The sequence below is a fragment of the Scyliorhinus canicula genome, chromosome 3, assembly GCF_902713615.1.
Source record: "Scyliorhinus canicula chromosome 3, sScyCan1.1, whole genome shotgun sequence".
Classification (NCBI taxonomy): domain Eukaryota; kingdom Metazoa; phylum Chordata; class Chondrichthyes; order Carcharhiniformes; family Scyliorhinidae; genus Scyliorhinus; species Scyliorhinus canicula.
The window spans coordinates 55,514,172-55,535,323 of record NC_052148.1 but is presented as its reverse complement, the minus strand read 5'-3'; the positions used below and the strand labels follow the sequence as shown (position 1 = coordinate 55,535,323).

The window sequence follows — 21,152 nt, the reverse complement described above, 5'->3', positions numbered from 1 at the left end:
CCCCCCCCCCCCTTAACCTTACATTTATTAGGACACTACGGGCAATTTATCACGGCCAATCCACCTAACCCGCACATCTTTGGACTGTGGGAGGAAACCGGAGCACCCGGAGGAAACCCACGCACACAGGGGGAGGACGTGCAGACTCCACACAGACAGTGACCCTGCCGGGAATCGAACCTGGGACCCTGGAGCTGTGAAGCATTTATGCTAACCACCATGCTACCCTGCTGCTACCAAATAGAAAATGCATGCCATGAAGAACTGATAATCCAAGTTATCCTTCTGGGTTTTGGGACACCTTCGCATTTCACATCAGAGGGGTTCTTAACAATGCCAGGTTCTCAGAGCTTCACTGACCTACGTTAATTCATTTTCAGCAGGATCTACAGCTTATTTTAAGTTAGAATGGGCTTCATTATTTGACACTTTATGCCATGTCATTCTGTTTCACTGCGCGAATAAGTAGAGTCAAGCAACAGCAAACTTACTTAGTATACAATCACTGTCATCAGTTTGCTGAGTAACTGACAAAGTAGAGATTCCGGCTTCCACAGAACGTGGGAGCCATTCATGCAATTGTTCCGGGACCTGTTTGTGGCCAACGTACAAGAGGAAGAATAGTCGGGGGAAGGTAGCCCGGGGGGGGGGGGGGCTACGGGCTCGTTACGGGGGTTTGATGGCTAGCTAAGGCCCAAAACCAAACTAAATAAATGCCAATAAACATGTTGGGGAATGTAAAATATGTATGCCGGTGAAAAGGGGGAGGCCACAGTTATTACTACGAAGATGCTCACCTGTAAATATATATGTTAATTTTTGCGTGTTCTTTTTTTTCTCTCTCTCTAACAATTTGTAATTTGTTCAATATAAAACATGAAAACTGAATAAAAAACATTTATAAAAAAAAAGTAAATGAAGACTGTGGGCAGAATTTCATGGGGGTGGTGGTAGGTGGGGTGGAGGGGGTCGCAATAGTCAGCCGGCAGTCGATGAGCCTCAAAAGAGCCCGGCCTGCAGCGATAGCATACTGCCAGCAGGCCTAAGTGGAGGATTTGGGCCACTCAGTGGGAGGAAGTCCTGCCCTCGAGAGCTGACAGCTAATCTGATCAGCTTCAGCAGTCCCAGCAACACAGGAACTTTGTAGTGGACACTGCTGTGACTGCAAGTAGTTCTTGAAGACCTTCATTGGATCGCGCAGCCTTTTACATCCCGGGCTTTTAAGACTGGAAAAAGATCAAGCAGCTCAGGGAGACGGTTTTGGAGGTTAGGTGGGGAGGAACAAAGGAGTTAACACCTTGGTGGTAGGGTGCCCTGAAGTGCAACACGCACCCCCAAATGCCATATTCTTTTTCAAAAGCAGGCTCCCTACTAATACTACTACGTACCATAAACCACGTTCATATGTTTTGGTCCTGTCCAAAGATGGAGGATTACTGGAAGCAGGTCTTTCGGGTAATCTCTAAAGTGGTGCATGTGAAACTGGACCCGGGCCCTCGGGAGGCCATATTCGGGGTGTCGGACCAGCCAGGGTTAGAAACCGGTGCGGAGGAAGCTGTTGTAGCCTTCTCCTCATTGATCGCCCGAAGGCGGATCCTGTTAGGGTGGAGATCAACCTCGCCACCCTCTGCCCTAACGTGGCGGGGGGACCTGCCGGAATTCTTGACGCTTCAAAAAGGTCAAATTTGAACTGAGGGGAAGGATGGAGAGGTTCGACAATTCATTGGCGTTATTCATTATGCACTTTCGAGAATTGGATCACATCAAACATTAGGGGGGTTGGGGTCTGGGAGCGTTGGGGGGGGGGGGGGGACTGTATGTGTTAATGGTGGCTATGGGTGATTCCTGATTCCTCTTTGTCATTTGTTCAAGTTAACATGCGGGCTAATGTTTGGGGGTTTGTGGGAGGATGGGATCGTTGTTATTGATATGGGGATTGACATTACATTCGTTACTGATTATTATTTACTGTTGGCTGTAAATCTGGGAGAAAATGTGAAAAAGGAGAATAAAAATTTTTTTTAAAAAAAAGGAAATTAGGAGAGCAAAAAGAGGACATGAAGGCATACCGGCAGGTAAAATAAAGGAAATCGAAACTTGTTTTACAAGTACATTGAGGGTAAAAGGATAACAAGGGAAAGAGTAGGATCCATTACAGACCACAGTTGTAATTTGTCTGTGGGGTTGGAGGTCATAGGTTCAGTTTGAAATTAATATTTTGTGTCAGTGTTCACTAGTGAGAATTCATAATGTGGGTACAGAAATGAAGGAGGATTAACAACAATAGTTTTTATTGTAGGGGAGGGGGACAGGGCTACTTTAGAGGGGACAATAGTGGAGCAGGAGATAAAAGATGCGAATGAGAGGATGCAGTCGGGGAAGGTGGCAGGGCCGGATGGGTTTCCGGTGGAATATTATAAAAAGTTCAAAAATAAGCTGGTACCGCCGCTAATGGTGGGGATGTTTGAGGAGGCGATAGGGAAGGGGGTGTTACCACAAAATTTTGGGCAGGCCTCGATTTTCCTGTTACTTAAGAAAGATAAGGATCCGACGGAGTGTGGGTTGTATAGGCCCATATCACTTTTAAACGTGGACGCAAAGTTACTGGCCAAGGCACTGGCAGGTAGGCTAGAGGTGTGCCTCCCGAAGGTGATAGGTGAAGATCAGACGGGGTTTGTGAGAGGGAAGCAGCTCTTTTCGAACACTAGGAGGGTATTGAACGTGGTTATGGTGCCGGTGGAGGGGAAGGAAACAAAGCTGGTTGTGGCGTTGGATGGTGAGAAAGCGTTTGGCCAGGTAGAATGGGGGCACTTTTTTAAAATATAAATTTAGAGTACCCAATTCATTTTTTCCAATTAACAGGCAATTTAGCATGGCCAATCCACCTAGCCTGCACATCTTTTGGGTTGTGGGGGCAAAACCCACGCAAACACAGGGAGAATGTGCAAACTCCACATGGACAGTGTCCCAGAGCCGGGACCTCAGCACTGTGAGGCAGCAGGGCTAACCAACTGTGCTGCCCTAGAATGGGTGTACTTGATGGCAGTTCTAGAGCGGTTTGGAATTGTACCCAGATTTGTGGACTGGGTAAAGCTATTATACAAGGAGCTGAGGGCCAGTGTCCACACAAATAACATCAGCTCGGAATACTTCCCTCGCCACCGTGGGACTAGGCAGGGATGTCCTATGTCCTCCCTGCTGTTTGCACTCGAGATTGAGCCATTGGCCATCATGTTGAGAAGTTCAGGGGTATGGAAAGGGTTAGTGCAGGGGGGGATAGAGCATAGGGTGTCCTTATATGCCGATGACTTGCTGTTATACGTGTCAGAACCGAGTGTGTCAATAGGGGGAGCTGCTTCAGGTGTTTTCGAGGTACAAATTAAATTTCGACAAGAGTGAATATTTTGTGGTGTCTCGGCCAGGAGTGAGAGCAGGAACGTGGGTCTGTCATTCCGCAGGACAGGGACTCCCATTAGATACCTGGGGGCTGCAGGTTGCTCGGGATTCGGGTGGGCTCAGTAGGTACAACATTTCCAGTTTGGTGGGGAGGGTGAAAGCTGATCTGGCAAGGTGGGATGGTCTCCCTCTGTTACTGGCGGGTCGGGTACAGGCAGTTAAAATAAATGTGCTGCTGTGATTCCGGTTTATTTTTCAATGCCTGCCGATTTTCCTGCCAAAGGCATTTTTTAGAGAGACTGAAGGGATGGTTACCTTGTTCATATGGGATGGGAAGGTGGCCAGAATTAGAAAGGTGCGACTACAGAGAGGAAGGCAGGCAAGAGTTTTGAGTCTCCCGAAGCTGATGTATTATTACTGGGCGGCGAATGTGGAGAAGGTACAGAACTGGGTCAAAGGGGTTGACTCCCAATGGGTCAGAATGGAGGAAAGTTTGGGTAGGGGGTCAGGATTGAAGGCGCTAGTGATAGCGCCGTTCCCGACGGCCATGGGGAAATACTCAGCGAGTCCGGCAGTAATAGTTTTGTTCAGAATTTGGAGGCAGTTTCGCCAGCATTTCATGTTGGGCGCAGGGTCAAAGAAAATGCCGATTTGGGAGATCCATAGATTTGAGCCAGGGAATTGGGATGGAAATTTTCGGAAATGGGAGGAGAAAGGAATTAGTACACTAAAAGATTTGTTTCTTGAGAGTCGGTTTGCGGGATTGAAGGAGCTGGGAGCAAAGTATGGGCTGGAGCAGGGGGAAATATTTAGCTACACACAGGTTCGAAACTTTGCCAGAAAGGAGATACATAGCTTCCCAGTAGAGCCCGCTTCCACAGGAGGAAGCGTTGACGACAGGGGGGCTGGAGAAGCGGGTAGTATCGGCGGTTTACGGGGCTTCTAGTCTAGTAGCCTGTATCTCAGTATTCTCCTCGACAACATTGTCTTTTTCCTGCGTGAATACTGACAAAAAATATTCATTTAGCACCTCTCCTATCTCCTCAGACTCCACGCACAACTTCCCACTACTGTCCTTGACTGGCCCTACACTTACCCTAGTCATTCTTTTATTCCTGACATATCTATAGAAAGCTTTAGGGTTATCCTTGATCCAACCTGCCAAAGACTTCTCATGTCCCCTCACTTGCAGCATCCTTGAGCACAGGTGAGGTCCCGGAGGACTGGAGAATTGCTAATGTTGTCCCTTTGTTTAAGAAGGGTAGCAGGGATAATCCAGGGAATTATAGACCTGTGAGCTTGACGTCAGTGGTAGGCAAACGGTCTCATGTCCCCTCACTTCCTCAAAGAATTCTATTAGGTTTGTAAGACATGACCTTCCCTGCACAAAACCATGTTGCCTATCACTGATAAGTCTATTTTCTTCCAAATGTGAATAGATCCTATCCCTCAGTATCTTCTCCAACAGTTTGCCTACCACTGACGTCAAGCTCACAGCTCTATAATTCTCTGGATTATCCCTGTTACCCTTCTTAAACAAATGGACAACATTAGCAATTCTCCAGTCCTCCGGGACCTCACCGTGCTCAAGGATGCAGCAAAGATATCTGTTAAGGCCCCAGCTATTTCGTCCCTCGCTTCCCTCAGAAACCTGGGATAGATCCCATACGGACCTGGGGACTTGTCCACCTTAATGCCTTTTAGAATACCCAAAACCTCCCCCTTCCTTATGCCGACTTGACCTAGAGTATTTAAACATCCATCCCTAACCTCAACATCCGTTATGCCCCTCTCCTTGGTGAATACCGATGCAAAGAACTCATTAAGAATCTCATCCATTTTCTCTGACTCCACGCATAAATTCCCTCTTTTGTTTTTGAGTGGGCCAATCCGTTCTCTAGTTACCCTCTTGCTCCTTACATACGAATAAAAGGCTTTGGGATTTTCCTTAACCCTGTTAGCCAAAGATATTTCATGACCCCTTTTAGCCCTCTTTATTGCGCGTTTGAGATATGTCCTACTTTCCCGATATTCCTCCAAAGCTTCATCAGTTTTAAGTCGCCTAGATCTTATGTATGCTTCCTTTTTCATCTTAGCTAGTCTCACAATTCCACCCTTCATCCATGGTTCCCTAATCTTGCTATTTCTATCCCTCATTTTCACAGGGACATGTCTGTCCTGAACTCGAATCAACCTTTCCTTAAAAGACTCCCACATTTCAAACGTGGATTTACCCTTAAACAGCTGCTGGCAATCCACATTCCCGAGCTCCTGCCGAATTTTGTTATACTTGGCCTTTCCCCAATTTAGCACTCTTCCTTTAGGACCACTCTCGTCTTTGTCCATGAGTATTCTAAAACCTCCGGAATTGTGATCGCTATTCCCAAAGTAATCACCGACTGAAACTTCAACCACCTGGCCGGAATACCAGGTCCAGTATGGCTCCTTCCCGAGTTGGACTATTTACATACTGCTCTAAAAAAACTCTCCTGGATGCTCCTTACAAATTCTGCTCCATCTACGCCTCCAACACTACATGAGTCCCATTCAATGTTGGGGAAGTTAAAATCTCCCATCACGACCACCCTATTGCTCCTACATTGTTCTATAATCTGTCTACATATTTGTACCTCTACTTCACGCTCGCTTTTGGGAGGCCTGTAGTAAAGTCCCAACAATATTACTGCACCCTTCCTATTTCTTAGCTCTACCCATATTGCCTCAGTGCTCGAATCCTCCATAGTGCCCTCCTTAATCACAGCTGTGATATCATCTCTGGCCAGTAATGCAACTCCTCCACCCCTTTTACCTCCCTCTCTATCCCTCCTGAAGCATCTATACCCTGGGATATTTAGTTGCCAATCTTGCCCTTCCCTCAACCAAGTCTCAGTAATACCAATAACATCATATTCCCAGGTACTAATCCAAGCCATAAATTCAACTGCCTTACCTGCTACACTTCTCGCATTAAAACAAATTCACCTCAGACCACCTGTCCATTTGCATTCATCATCTCTTCCCTGTCTACTCTTCCCCTTCGTCACAATTAGTTTATTATCTAGTGCCTTACTGGCTTTAGTTCCTGCCCCTTTACTGACCTCTAACTTCCTAATCTGGTTCCCATCCCCCTGCCACATCAGTTTAAAACCTCCCCAACAGTGTTAGCAAAAGCACCCCCGAGGACATTGGTTCCAGTCATGCCCAGGTGTAGACCATCCGATTTGTAATGGTCCCACCACCCCAGAACCGGTTCTAATGTCCCAAAAATCTGAACCCCTCCCTCCTGCACTCTCTCTCAAACAAAGTATTCATTCTGACTATTCTTGAATTTCTACTCTGACTGTCTCGTGGCACTGGTAGCAATCCTGAGATTGCTACCTTTGAGGTCCTACTTTTTAAACTTATCTCCCAACTCCCTAAATTCTCATTGTCGGACCTCATCCTGTTTTTTACCTATATCGTTGGTGCCTATATGCACCACGACAACTGGCTGTTCAGCCTCCCCCTTCAGTATGTCCTGCAGCCGATCTGACACATCCCTGACCCGTGCACCCGGGAGGCAACATATCATTTGGGAGTTTCGTTTTCGATCACAGAAACGCCTGTCTACTCCCCTTACGATTGAATCCCCCATGACCATAGTCCGGCCAGTCTTTTTCCCGCCCTTCTGTGCAGCAAAGCCAACCACGGTGCCATGAGCCTGGCTACTACTGCCTTCCCGTGATGAGTCATCTCCCCCAACAGTATCCAAAATGGCATACCTGTTTTGGAGGGAGGTTTTTAGGGTAATCGCTAAAGTGGTGCATGTGAAATTGGACCCGGACCCTCGGGAGGCCATATTCGGGGTGTCGGACCAGCCGGGGTTGGAAACGGGCGTGAAGGCAGATGTTGTAGCCTTCGCCTCGTTGATTGCCCAAAGATGGATCCTGTTAGGGTGGAGATCAACCTCTCCATTCTGTGCGTAGCGGGGGCACCTGCTGGAATTCTTGACGCTTGAAAAGGTCAAATTTGAACTGAGGGGAAGGATGGAGGGGTTCTACAATTCATGGGCATTATTCATTATGCACTTTCGAGAATTGGATTACATCGAACATTAGGGGTGTATGCTGGGAGGGTTTGTGTTAATGGTGACTATGGGTGATTCCTGATTCCTCTTTGTCATTTGTTTATGTTAACATGCGGTCTAATGTTTGGGGGCTTGGGGGGAGGATGGGATCGTTGTTTTTGATATGGGGATTGACATTGCATTCGTTACTGATTATTGTTTATTGTTGGGTGTAAATTTGAGAGAAAATATGAAAAAGGTGGAGAATAAAAAATATTTTTAAAACGTCTTTATTGTCCCAAGTAGGCTTACATTAACAGTGCAATGCAGTTATAGTGAATTCAAGAAATTGATGCAGACAGAGCGGAGGTTCTGAGAGGTCTGGCATGCTTAAAAGTAGATAAATCTCCAGGACCAAATGAAATGAATCCCAGGCTGTTGAGGCAAGGGAAGAAATAGCAGGGATGCTGCCAATAATTTTCAATTCCTCTCTGGCCACAGGAGAGGTGCCGGAGGACAGGAGGATAGCCAATGGAGGATAGCCAATGTGGTACCATTATTCAAGAAGGGAGGATGGAATAAACTAGCCAGTCAGTCTAACCTTCGTGGTGGGGAAACTATTAGCAGCAATTCTGCATTAATCTGCATTTGGAGTGGCAGGGATTAATCAAGAATGGTCAGCATAGTATGTAAAGGGCAGAGGGGTCATTTCTGACCAACTTCATTGAATTTTTCGAAGTGATAACGAGGCGTGCAGATGAAAGCAATGCATTTATCGTAGTCTACTTCGACTTCAACAAGGCTTTTGTTAAGGTCCCACATGGGAGGCTGATCAGGAAGGTAAGAGCCCATGGGATCCAAAGAAATTTGGTAAATGGGATCCAGAATTGGCTGAGTGGCAGGAAGCAGAGGGTATAGTTGAGGGGTGCTTTTCTGACTGGAAGCCTGTGTCCAGTGGGGTCCGACAGGGATTAGTTGAGGCTTTTGCTGCTTGTGGTTTATATAAATGATTTAGACATGAATGTAGGAGGGTTGATCAGTAAGATCACGGATGATATGAAAATTGGTGGGGTGGTAAATAGTGAGGAGGATAGCCTTTGATTACAGGATTGTATAGACGGGCTGGTCAGATGGGCTGATCAATGACAAATGGGATTTAATCCGGATAAGTGTGAAGTGATGCATTTGGGTAGGACAAACAAGACAAGGGAATATATGATGAACGGCAAGACCCTGGTAAGCAGAGAGGTTGAGAGAGGCTTTGATGTACATGTACACTGGTCCCTTACGGTAGCAGGGCAGGTAGACATAGTGGTTAAGAAGGCATATGGTATCCTTGCCTTTGTTAGCTGAGGCATAGAGTTTAATAGCAGGGACATTATGCTGAAACTGAATAAAATGTTGATTAGGTAACAGCTAGAATATTGTGTGCAGTTCTGGAATCCACAGAAGAGGGATGCAATTGCGCTGGAAAATTTGCAGAGAAGATTTACAAGGTGTTGCCTGGGCTGGAGAGTTTTAACTATGAAGAGAGATCGGTTAGACTGGAGTTATTTTCTTTCAAGCAGAGGAGACTGAGGGGATACATGATTGAGGTGTATAAAATTATGAGGGACGTAGATAGAGTACACAGGAAGATATCTTTCCCCTTGGTGGAGGGATCAATGACCAAGGGGCACAGATTTAGGATGACAGACAGGAGGTTTAGAAGGGATGTGAGGAAAAATCTTTTCATCCAGTGGGTAGTAGGAGTCTAGAACTCACTGCCTGGAAGGGTGGTAGAGGCAGAGACGCTGATAGCATTGAGTAAATATTTAGATGTGCCCTTGCGATGCCAAGACATACAAGGATATGGGCCAAGTGCTGGAAAATGGGATTAGAATAGTTACATGGTTGTTTTGACCAGCACAGATGTTATGAGCCGAATGGCCGTTTCTGTGCTATCGACCTCTTTGATTCTATATAAGCTCCAAGTTTAAGCTTTATTGACATTCAAATGGTAACATACTAATGAAGCCAAGTCACTAGATAAAAATATTGCAGTTGAAGCATAAATGTATCTTCAATCTGAAAACTAATACAGAAAAGAAAACTGGGAATACTCAGTAGATGAAGATAGATTGATGCAGAGGTATCAGTCAGTCAATGTTTCAGGTCTTAAGGAAAACATGTTAAACAGCATTACAAAAAAACAAGCGAACAAGATAAGGGAATAAAAACACACATACAGCAAAGGAAATAAAATTACCGTGTACACTATTCGGCTGGAGCACAGAAGAGGCTGAAACAGCAGAAGTGATATTAGCAGATGACACAAAGAGGCATAATGACAGAAATAACATGATGGTGTGAATAGCTAGAAGGGAAGAACAGAGATGGAAACATGAAAAACCTGCAAGGTAAAGTAGCCTCCAGTGGCCCTTAATCTTATCTGATTTATTTGTTTACACCCATGTGACTGATTCTCGTAAATAATATGTTTAATCATATAAACGGCACAAATTATATAATATAAAGACTTGTTTCATCAGCTTAAAGCGTGCTAAATCGAGTAATGGTATGAAACAAATTACATTACAATCAAATTTATATTACAATAAACAGAATTGCAGAAAATTATTACAGTTTTTCATTGTTAGCTGCAAAACACGTCATCAGCTGAACAGAGTTAGGATGTAGTTTGCAGGCCTATTATTGCAGTGCACAGGAACCAAAAACTATATTTAGAATAATAATAATCTTTATTGACACAAGTAGGCTTACATTAACACTGCAATGAAGTTATTGTGAAAAGCCCCTAGTCGCCACATCCCGGCGCCTGTTCGGGTACACAGAGGGAGAATTCAGAATGTCCAAATTACCTAACAGCGCGCCTTTCGGGATTTGTGGGAGGAAACCGGAACGTCCGGAGGAAACCCACGCAGACACAGGGAGAATGTGCAGACTCCGCACAGACAGTGGCCCAGTTGGGAATCGAACCTGGGACTCTGGAGCTGTGAAGCCACAGTGCTAACCACTTTGCTACCGTGCTTCCCTATTTATTAACATGTTGAAGATGATGTATTTTATTTTCACCAAAGCTGTCGATAATTTTGAAATGTTCAGAACGAAAGTCTATTTTCTCGTCCCTTCATATAAAACTTGAAATTAAAGCACAATATTCAATTCTGAGCTCTCCCACCCCATTGAATTGCAAATTAAGTGAGCAGCTAATTTCAGAAACTTGAGCTGATAGAAAAGCACTGTAAAGATCTTCCAAACAGGTTAACTAATGCTTAATTATTCTCCTCCTTTATTGCAGCAGTGACTAAATGGTACCATAATCAGTTCCAAAGCAAAAGCATATGAACAAGAAGTCCAATGTTGTGTGTCCAGATCATTGTCTGACCAGTTAACTGGACAAAGGATATCGCTGGATGCACAATCTGATCTGTAAATGTAAGGATTTCAAAAAAACTAGGTATCTATTCACATTTTTAGACATTCTTCAGATATGGCTATCTTAAATCCCTATAATAATTTCATTACTTACAATAGTGTCGCCACTTGGCACAACTTGCATCCATGCTACCTGATTATATTGATGCTACCAAGAGTTCTTGTTGGCATTAAAGGACTAATGACAAATAGCAATGAATCAGTTATGTGCTAAAAATCAACCATGTTAAACTCTAAATCTAATGCACAAGTTGAATGATTGCAGTGCATTTTTGCATCAGGGAACTTTGGAGCACAAGGTTTCTGAGCAGCTACGGTCCATTAAAGTCATAATGATGCCTTTTGCACTGACAAGATCATTGGATTTTACAGGAATCGTTTCAATATTTCAAAATAGAAACATAATATTCAGCTTTGAAGACAGGTATGGAGCTTTAAATCTCGGACAATTTTATTGAATGAGTATCACCAACAGGTAACATTTAAAAAAAATTTACCTGATGTTCTGAGTTTAGACTTTCTCTGATATTTAATTTTCCTTTGTGCATAGTTTCCATATAATTAATATGCAGTCAGAATCTAAGCAAAATCGAATATTTCTATATGTGGATCCTCTTCTGCTTAGCATGCCAATAATTGAATGTCCATTTGTGAAACCTTTTTTAAAGCTTCACTTTGATATGTGGTCCAATAATCTCCCTCACCCAATAATATTGATTGAAGATGTATCATACAATTATAGGATGACCTTCCATACTATAGCAACCCAGCAAACTACTACTGAAATATTGTACAGCGGCTTATTTTGACAGGTCAGAAACGCAGCAATTTGAGTGTTACAAATTGGGGGGGGGGGGGGGGGGGGGGCAGAGAAAAAATTATGTCTGCATCCAACTCTAGTGTGGGTTAAACTGAGAAAATTATTGAATACCGCGAGATACAATTTCAGTGTTTGAAAGCTAAATCAATTTAAATGAATCCACACACAGCTTTCTGATCACAGGTATTACTTTCATCGTACTTTTATCTTCATTTTTACACCTCAAATCAATTAACTGCACTCCCAGTTTAAATGTTATATTATGGAAAGTTGAAGCAAATCTTGCTAATACACATCATAAATGAAATATTTTATTAAATATTAATTTCTGATGCACTAAGGCAAAAGGACCACACAGCAGTTATTAAATTGCAAAGTAAAATACATTTTCTAGTTAAATCCATCAATTTCCAATATTGATTGCAAGATATAGCTTTTAAAATTTAAGAATGATGACGTTTTCATCAGATTTTCATTTTGTTTGATTTAAATGCAGCATAGCTAAAGCATTACCCTGCCCTGAGGATTACACAACATATAGGAAACCAAAGCAGAATAGGGCAGACCGCTCAAGCTCAACTGAAAAGAGGTTTAAAAAATGTAAGGCAACTGAAGTAATCACAATCATTACAAAATAGGTATCTAACAAGCAGCTATCTGATTTTCAAGGTAAGCCTAATCATGTTACAGGCATTCCTGTAAATACCCTATTTTTGTCATCTGCGTTCACATTTTACATCAAGTACCAAAGGGGTTTTTTTTCTTGGCTATAGTGCAGTATAGATTAAAAAAAACAACACCCAAGGCCACAATCATTTAATGTCTTGAACAGATCTAGCAAAGGAAAAATGGCAGGATTTTCTTGCAAAACCTCTTCTTCGCTCAGCTTTTCTACCTCCCCCCACCCCACCTCTCCACTCTGTTGCGCTGTGGCCACACCCTTGTATTTCCAAATTGTTGCATGCATGGAAGAAAAAGTTTGGAATAGCACAGCAGTTTGCGATATTAACATGTTGTGATGAAATTATGGTTATCTCAAGAAACAATGCAATGCAAATGAATTTCCAGGCCGTGGGCCTTCAGTTTTGAATGTATACTAAGACATGACCAATACTTATGTCAATCTATTGCAGCTTTTGACACACATAGAAAATAGGAGAAGTAGGCCATTCAGACCTTTGAGCCTGCTCCACCTCCGCAATTCAATATGATCATGGCTGATCATCCAATTCAGTAACCTGTTCCCGCTTTGATAGTTCTTGTCCCAAGAGCTATATCTAACTCCTTCTTGAAAAAATACGTTTTGACTTCAACTGCTATCTGTCGTAGTGAATTCCACAGGCTTACCACTCTCTGGGACAATAAACCTCCTCATCTCAGTCCTAGAAGGTTTACCCTATATCCTTGGACTATGACTCATGGTTCTGGACACTCCCACCATCGGGAATATCCTTCCTGCATCTGCCGCGTCTAGTCCTGTTAGAATTTTAGGTCAATAATAATAATCCTTATTGTCACAACAATATGCTAATCTCTGGATTTGTGTGGGCGGGGAAAACCCTGCCGGTTTGGAGGGCTTTCTTGGAGTGGCGGTAAAGGGGGGAAGACTGCTGAATATGATGAACTACTACTGGGTGGCAAATATTGCGATGGTTAGGAAATAGACCTTCGGGGAGCGGTCGACGTGGGGTCAGATGGAGGCTGCATTGTGGAGGGGAACATGTTTACCAGCTTAGTTGTTGGTGCCTCTAGCGTTCTCACTGAGCCCAGTGGTGATGTTGACCCTAAGGGTGTGGGGACAGTGGAGGCAGCACCTGGAGCTGGAGCACGATGTGGGCACGAATCTGCGATAACCATAGGTTTGCGCCAGCGGGGCTGGATACGAGGTTTCGGGGTGGCGGCAGGCAGGATTTGAGCAATTTGTGATCTGTTTATAGGGACAAATCTGCGGACGTGATGTCTGCGTTGCTGGGCATGGAGGTGGTCCCGAGTCCAGAGGTGATAACTGTATGCAACAAATTCAGGCACAAATAAATGCATTTTCTGTTTTCATGCTGCAGGTAGTCAAAGCATCAGAGAATGCCACGCATTTTACTCGACATAATACACACATCCCATCAAATATACATTGGAGGTCAGAAAATGGGAACTTTAACAAAAATAATTAAACTGAGCTTTATTCAATGGCAACACCTAGTGCAATCTGCATTTTTGTGGAACATTTGGAAACTATATGTTGAGTAAAATGGAAAAACAAAATTGATAGAACATAGAACAGTACAGCACAGAACAGGCCCTTCGGCCCTCAATGTTGTGCCGAGCCATGATCACCCTACTCAAACCCACGTATCCACCCTATACCCGTAACCCAACAACCCCCCCCCCCCTAACCTTACTTTTTATTAGGACACTACGGGCAATTTAGCATGGCCAATCCACCTAACCCGCACATCTTTGGACTGTGGGAGGAAACCGGAGCACCCGGAGGAAACCCACGCACACAGGGGGAGGACGTGCAGACTCCACACAGACAGTGACCCAGCCGGGAATCGAACCTGGGACCCTGGAGCTGTGAAGCATTTATGCTAACCACCATGCTACCCTGCTGCCCTAATGATGCCCTGATGATGCAGAAGAATGTCTATTTTTTTTTTTTAAAGGGGCACCATATTTCTCACAAAATCTGAATTAGTTGCAGAGCATTTTAATTTGAATGACATTTTCAACACGCAGTTCCATCATCATTTTAAGCGTTTGTCAAACAAAACGGTTTGCAGCTCTCTGCAGATAACTGCGGCCTTTTGAAGAGTCTCACTGACGAAAACATACACGTCGAACTGGAGACCATGGTCCACTAAAAGCTACAAATTGGGAGGTTGCTACTAGGATAGAAGTTCTATGTGCTGGCAAGAATTGGCCATGTCCAACATATAATCAGAATGACTTAAGATTTCCAAACTTGGCTTTACACTATACTTTGTTAACACTCATTACAAATCTGTACAGGTGAACATTGAATTCAAAACATGCATCCCGCCAGACAAATTTCCGTACTAGTCTATCCTTACAAGTCATCTGCATCAGGAATCAATTTTTTTGCAGCTGTCCTGCCTATTTCTTGAAACCAAAATAATGTCAGTTAAAGTGAGTCAAGGTGGGTAATTTAGCACTAAGAAATGCCATGTAGTTTTAACTCAAATTAGCTCAGCCTTTGGATAAATAACACCAATTCTTTGAATCGTACTTAGGCTTGTTTAAGTTTCATTCGCATCAGATGTTTATTCATGTTAAATTGGGTTTTCCCCAGTTCTCAGCATGGACTTCAGTGGTTTAAAGGTGTACAGTAAATGTTGGCCTAGCCAGCAAAGCCCACATCCCTTGAATGAATAAAGAAAAAAACTTCAAATCCTTAAGCCACAAATTATATTCTAAAACATTTAGATGATGAACTCGGTCTTCCTGACATGATATATCTTTCAAAACATTACCCAATTGACAGCTCTTTCTATATAAACTATTCTGTCAAATGAATAATGTTTACTTACATAAGATAACAAAGTGTCAATGGCTTGGATTTTTTTCTATTGAGACTTTAAAGGTCTAGATAACTGTCACTTTTATAGGGTTGTAGGAAAAAGTTTTTAAAAAATAAAATGCTGTGAATGAATAATTTTAAAGAAAAAATTCTGCACATGATACTGTTACTACAGGATTCATGGTTCTGTATATTGGGTGAATGGGCATGGAAGTGCCATATTTTGCATGGATGGTATGCGGGGCACAGGTTGGCATGGAGTGTATGAGCGGCAATAGAGGATGAGTAAAGGTGCATATCTTGACATGTCGTGCATGATGCGCCATGGTGGGTGAGTAGAGGGACATAGCTTGGCATGGGCAAGTCCTTTAGAACTTACCTTTCAAAATGTTCCCTCAGACTATGGTTCACAAACTCTGAGAACCCGAGAACATTTGAAAAGCTGGCATGACTCCATGAAAATTGCGGAGGGTCAGAAGTCTACTCCCACAATCGAGCCAGTCAGGTAGGGAGTGCAGGGCTCACAACCTGTAACAGCCTGCAATCTTATCCTGCTTAGATGATAATCGAAGACCACGATTCCCCAAATCCTGGCCACTGTTATTAAATGTCTGTGAAGGCTCTCTGATTTCACAAAAATCCAGTTCAATACTCTATTTTTGTCCACTCGCTTAATCTACCTATATCCCTATCCTACCTCTCTGCAAACACTCCACAACTTGCTTCCCTACCTTTAGTCATTTCAAAGTTTAGCTGCCATACACTCAGTTCCTTCAATGTGGTTTTACAGCTAGATTTTTAGCAGAAAACTTTGCAATTATAAATACAATTTTATCTGTTCTGTAAAAAAAAAATCAGGCTGAATTCGAGTTGCTTTCCTTAATATATTATCAAGAAAAGCTATATTTTCCAACTTTTCCGTTTGATAAAGACAATGGAAAAAGATTATTTTTCTGCTGTAATATGTCCTTTTTAAGCACAGAAATGTGGCTGTACTTATGGTATAAATGTAACATTGGTCTTCATTTTAAACCAGTATGGAGTTGGGATGCAATCTGATCCAAAATGAAGTAAGGGGCGCGATTTAACTAAATGGAACCAATTTCCATATCGAGCTTGTTTAGCCACGTGTATCCCGGCGCTCGCAGTGATGAGAAATACGCTATCAAACGGCACTTGGTTTAGATAGGGGCCAGAAATAGGGGCCACAGATAGCCCTGCCTTCTGCACTGAGCATCTCTGCTTGCCGGAACTCCTCAGTGTAGTGAGAGATCAAAATGGTGTCCCAATCTCTGGAGCCCCCAATGCAACCCCCATCCCCCAAGCCCTAACCCCAACTAACTAGGAGGGAGTGCCCTACCCCACTCCCCCCACAACACCACGTGGGCAGTCCCCAGACCAATTTCTACTGTTGGGTGCAAAAGATTCCATGACAATATTTCATAGGCCGGCAGAGGTGTGAGCCCTGTTTTCCTGGTCAATCCTTATCCCTCAATCAATAAAGATAGGTTACCTGATCACTAAAGCATTGTTCTTTGTCGGAGGGGAGTTTAAGGGAGGGAGCAGGTAGGAAGAAAGGGGGACCATCCCGTGATCGGCAAAAGGCAACCCCTGAAGAATGGTACCCTTCCTTCCTACCCTTTAAATATGAAGTGGATTTCCTGCTCTCGCCCTGTTGCCAAGGCCAAAACTATTATGGCATGGGCAGCATATCATCAGGAACAGCAGGCTTGGTAAAAATCCTAATTAACCCTTAGTTGTTCATTTAAATATGGTGTCTCCCTCCCCATGCCATATTATGCGGGTGAGTTCGGGGGTGATTTTATTTTATTGTCATGTGTACCAAGGTACAGTGAAAATAATGTTCTGCATACAGTCCAGATAGTTCCATACATGAAAAAAACATAGGGCATACATAAATACAAAGTGTAAATACATAGACACAGGCATCGGGTGAAGCATGCAGCGTGTAGCACTACTCAGTAGAGAAGATATCCATAAGTCCATAAGAGTATAATTCTGGAGTCTGGTAACAGCCGGGTAGAAGCTGTTTTTGAATCTATTGGTGTGTGTTCTCAGACTTTTGTATCTCCAGCCCGAGGAAGAAATTGGAAGAGGGGATTGCCCAGGTGGGAGGGTTCTTTGATTATGCTGCCCGCTTTCCCAAGGCAGCGGGAGTTGACGGAGTCAATGGGTTGGAGGTGGTTTCACGTGATGGACTGGACTGCGTATACAACTCTCTGTAGTTTTGTATGGTCTTGGACCAAGCAGTTTCTATACCAGTGTTGCTATATTTATCTGGTTAGAAATATGGCAGTCAATATGGTTGCCTTCCTTAATCCTAATTATGTTTACTCTAGAGTCGCCAGGTATCTTTCGATACTGCCACAAGGTTCAAACCCGAATACTGATCAAAGAGCCAATACATAAGTTAGTTAGTTCAAAGTCAATACTATTTTTTTACACACACAGTAATATCTACTCATGCACAAAGTACTACAAACTAAACTATCTCTAATGCTAACGCTTCTACTTAACTTCGGGTGCCCACTCAGTCAGAGGAACAATGGCCGTTGTTCGGGTCTGAGGTTGTTGGGTTTGAAGAGGTACAGGAGAACAGCTAAGGTCGTCTGTCTGATGGCGAGCGTTGACCTTGGACTTACTTGCTTCTGGTGCAGCTGGAGGACGGGTCTCTCCGTTTTGAGAGCCGAGTCCAAGAGAGCGATTCTCTCTCGGGGGTTTCTTCTTATACCCGAAGGTACTTCGCGCGCTTTTGGGTGGGCATTGAACTTGGCCCCAATTAATTGGGCCGTATCTTGATCACTGGTATTGACCTTGACCAATAAAGGGGTGGGTGCCCTGATGGCTGGGCATGTCCTAGGTGGCCGTAGGTCTTGCTTTGTTTTACGCTTTCGGTTTGGGGAACTGGCGCCGGGGTGTCTGGAGCTGGATCGGTTGCTTGAGTGTCTTTCCTTTGTTCCCGGAGATGGGCCATCAATATGTTAATTGACCTATAGTTTCAGTCTCGTCTGGGAGCTGCCTTCTCCAATATGCATACAGGCTCTGTGCCTGCTTGCTTTCTTAACATTGTCCATATTTCCCTACAGTCATTGCGACCATCCATTTTGTATTCTGGAAGTGGCCATCCCAGATGGCTACACAAGGTTGTGATGCAGCCAGATAGGATGCTTTCTATGGTGCATCTGTAAAAATTGCTAAGAGTCAATGTGGACATGCCGAATCTCCTTAGTCTCCTGACAAAGTACAGACGCTGTTGTGCTTTCTTAGTCATAGCGTCAATGTGGGTGGACCAGGACAGATTGTTGGTGATAAACACACCTAGGAATTTGAAGCCATCAACCATCTCCATCTCAGCACCATTGATGTAGACACAATACTTCCCTTCCTGAAGTCACAGACCAGCTCCATAGCTTTGCTGACGTTGAGGCAGAAGTTGTTGTCGTTAATCCATGCCACTATGTTCCCCACCTCCCTCATTATTTTTCACTATCTGACCCACTGGATGGGCAGGAAGATGGTGGGATGGGCGGCTACCCCGTTCTACACGTGTCCCCCTCCCCCTCGTGGGAAACGAGGCTCCCTGGGGCATGTAAAATTCAACCCATTGCACAGATGCAAGTCTTCTTGTTTTTTTCCCAGTAATTTTTATATTTTAGAGCTTCTGTTGCTGTCAACATTAATTTTGCATACATACTGCTAACAAACATCCGAGCAACAGTTACAATCATAGAAACGATTGTATTGAAAACCAGAGGTGATTATCACAGGGTGATAAAACACATGTTTCACACTTTAAAAAGATGCTGACTGATATAAACACACTTAAAATACACCTCATACTTGAATCACTTATTCAGCAAGATAATTACTATGCTTTGAGCAAAGATAGAAATATTAATTTGTCATCAGCTTGCTGCTGGGCAGAGAGGAAAAGAAATTTACTAACAAAATCTAATTTCCAACCAGCAACCACATCTCATCTCTAACCCGAGCTGTGCACTGCGCAATGTGCTGCCTGCATCAGCCCCTTTCTAATAAACATTGAAAGATTACACTCTCAGTGTAACTATATTAGAAGGGGTCACAGCAAGCCAGAATCATTTATGTAGTATATCTACACTGAGTGATGTAATCACTCAGCAATTTGAAGCTCACATCCTTCCTCGGGTTGCTGACTAGATAATGATTACTAGTGGATAGTATTTGCACTTCAGTTTCTGCAATACCAGAGTGATAATGTCATAATGGAATATTGCAAACTAACAATATTAATATCCTGACAATAAGGGCAGTTTATGATAACACCCCTGGACTTATGCCAGTGCATGTGTTTTCCAAGTGATGAAAAAAAACATAAATCCTTGAACAAATGATGCCATTGGCAAAAAGAATGGTTTCATTCATAACCAAATTTGTTTCGGTTTTCTAATCCTGGAAATTCAAGATCTAAAAATAATTGCTGGGTAATTATATTGGGTCAAGAATTACAAAAGGTTTGTGTTAAAATATCAGACTAAAATTAGAAATGCTAAAAATATGAATACATTCGCGAAGATTACATTTTCCTCACAAATGATTTGGCTGGTGCAAATTGTTCATTATTCATCATGGGATGTGGGCATCGCTGGATGCGCCAACATTTGCCTTTGAACCGAGTTGCTTGCTCGGCCAGAGAGCAATTGAGAGTCAACCCCATTGCTGTGGTTTTGGAGTCAGATGTATGCCTGGCCATATAAGTATGGCAGATTTCCTTCACGAAAGGACATTAGTGAACCAGATGGGTTTTTATGACAATCAACATTGGCTTCATGGTCATTATGAGACTTTAATTCCAGATTTCTATTGAATTCAAATTTCATCATCTGCCATCGTGGGATTTGAACCCGGTTCCCCAGGATATTATTGTGGATTACTAGTCCAGTGACAATACCAGTATGCCATTGTGTCCATTGACCCTTTTATATCAACTTGCTATTTTGAAAAATAAATACTAATATCAGCTTTAAAACAACTCCCTTATATAATTTTTAAGTTCAAAGATGCTAACAGCGTTCTGATTTTTTCCATTAATTTCACTACCCCCACCCCCAAAGTTAAGCTTTTATTGAAAAATGTTGTGTTGTTGACAACAGGGGAGATTATATTTGAGGAATTGCTGAATTGGCATTGTGAATCTGGTAAATTCACATTACTGTAAGCTGCCATTAACCTGGCATGCTACAGTTATCTTGTAATTACACTGGGGATGTTAAATAATTCCCTCACAGTGCATAGTAAGAGCCACAGTCGCTTTCCCCAGTGACAATCTGGCCAATACTGGAGGACATTTTTTTTGCAAAAAAGGCGATAGAAGCTAAAATTAAGAAATACATTATTAGAAACATTAAAGAGTTACAAGATGTTAAAGAAATATCTTGAGGGGCTTATAATAATAATAATAATATTTATTAGTGTCACAGTAGGCTTATATTAACACTGCAATGAAATTACTGTGAAAATCCCCTCGTTGCCACACTCCGGTGCCTGCTCGGCTACACTGAGGGAGAATTAAGAATGTCCAGTTCACCTAACAAGCACGTCTTTCAGGCGTTGTGGGAGTAAACCGGAGCATCCGGAGGAAACCCATGCAGTCACAGGGAGAACGTGCAGACGCCGCACAGAGACCCAAGCTGGAAATCAAACCAAAACGAAGATGCATGGTGCAAGATTTTAACTAATTCAAAACCCATTATCTTGCACGGAGACAAAATCAAATCCATGGCACTGAATGAATGCAGCTGCTTAGGTCTTTTGAAACTTTTTATGGATTGGTAGAATATTGGCAGTGCTGGGCCCATGACATTAGTACAAGAATTGCATTAAAACATGATAATAATAAATTATGGGGTGCGGAAAAA

The 21,152-nt window shown here is 43.1% G+C and overlaps 1 protein-coding gene across 6 annotated transcripts in view; it reads right to left on the bottom strand.

Moving 5' to 3' along the window:
• Positions 1–21,152, bottom strand: part of LOC119962662 (WD repeat-containing protein 7) — an 869,538-nt gene that overhangs the window by 280,711 nt on the left and 567,675 nt on the right. The window lies entirely within an intron of this gene.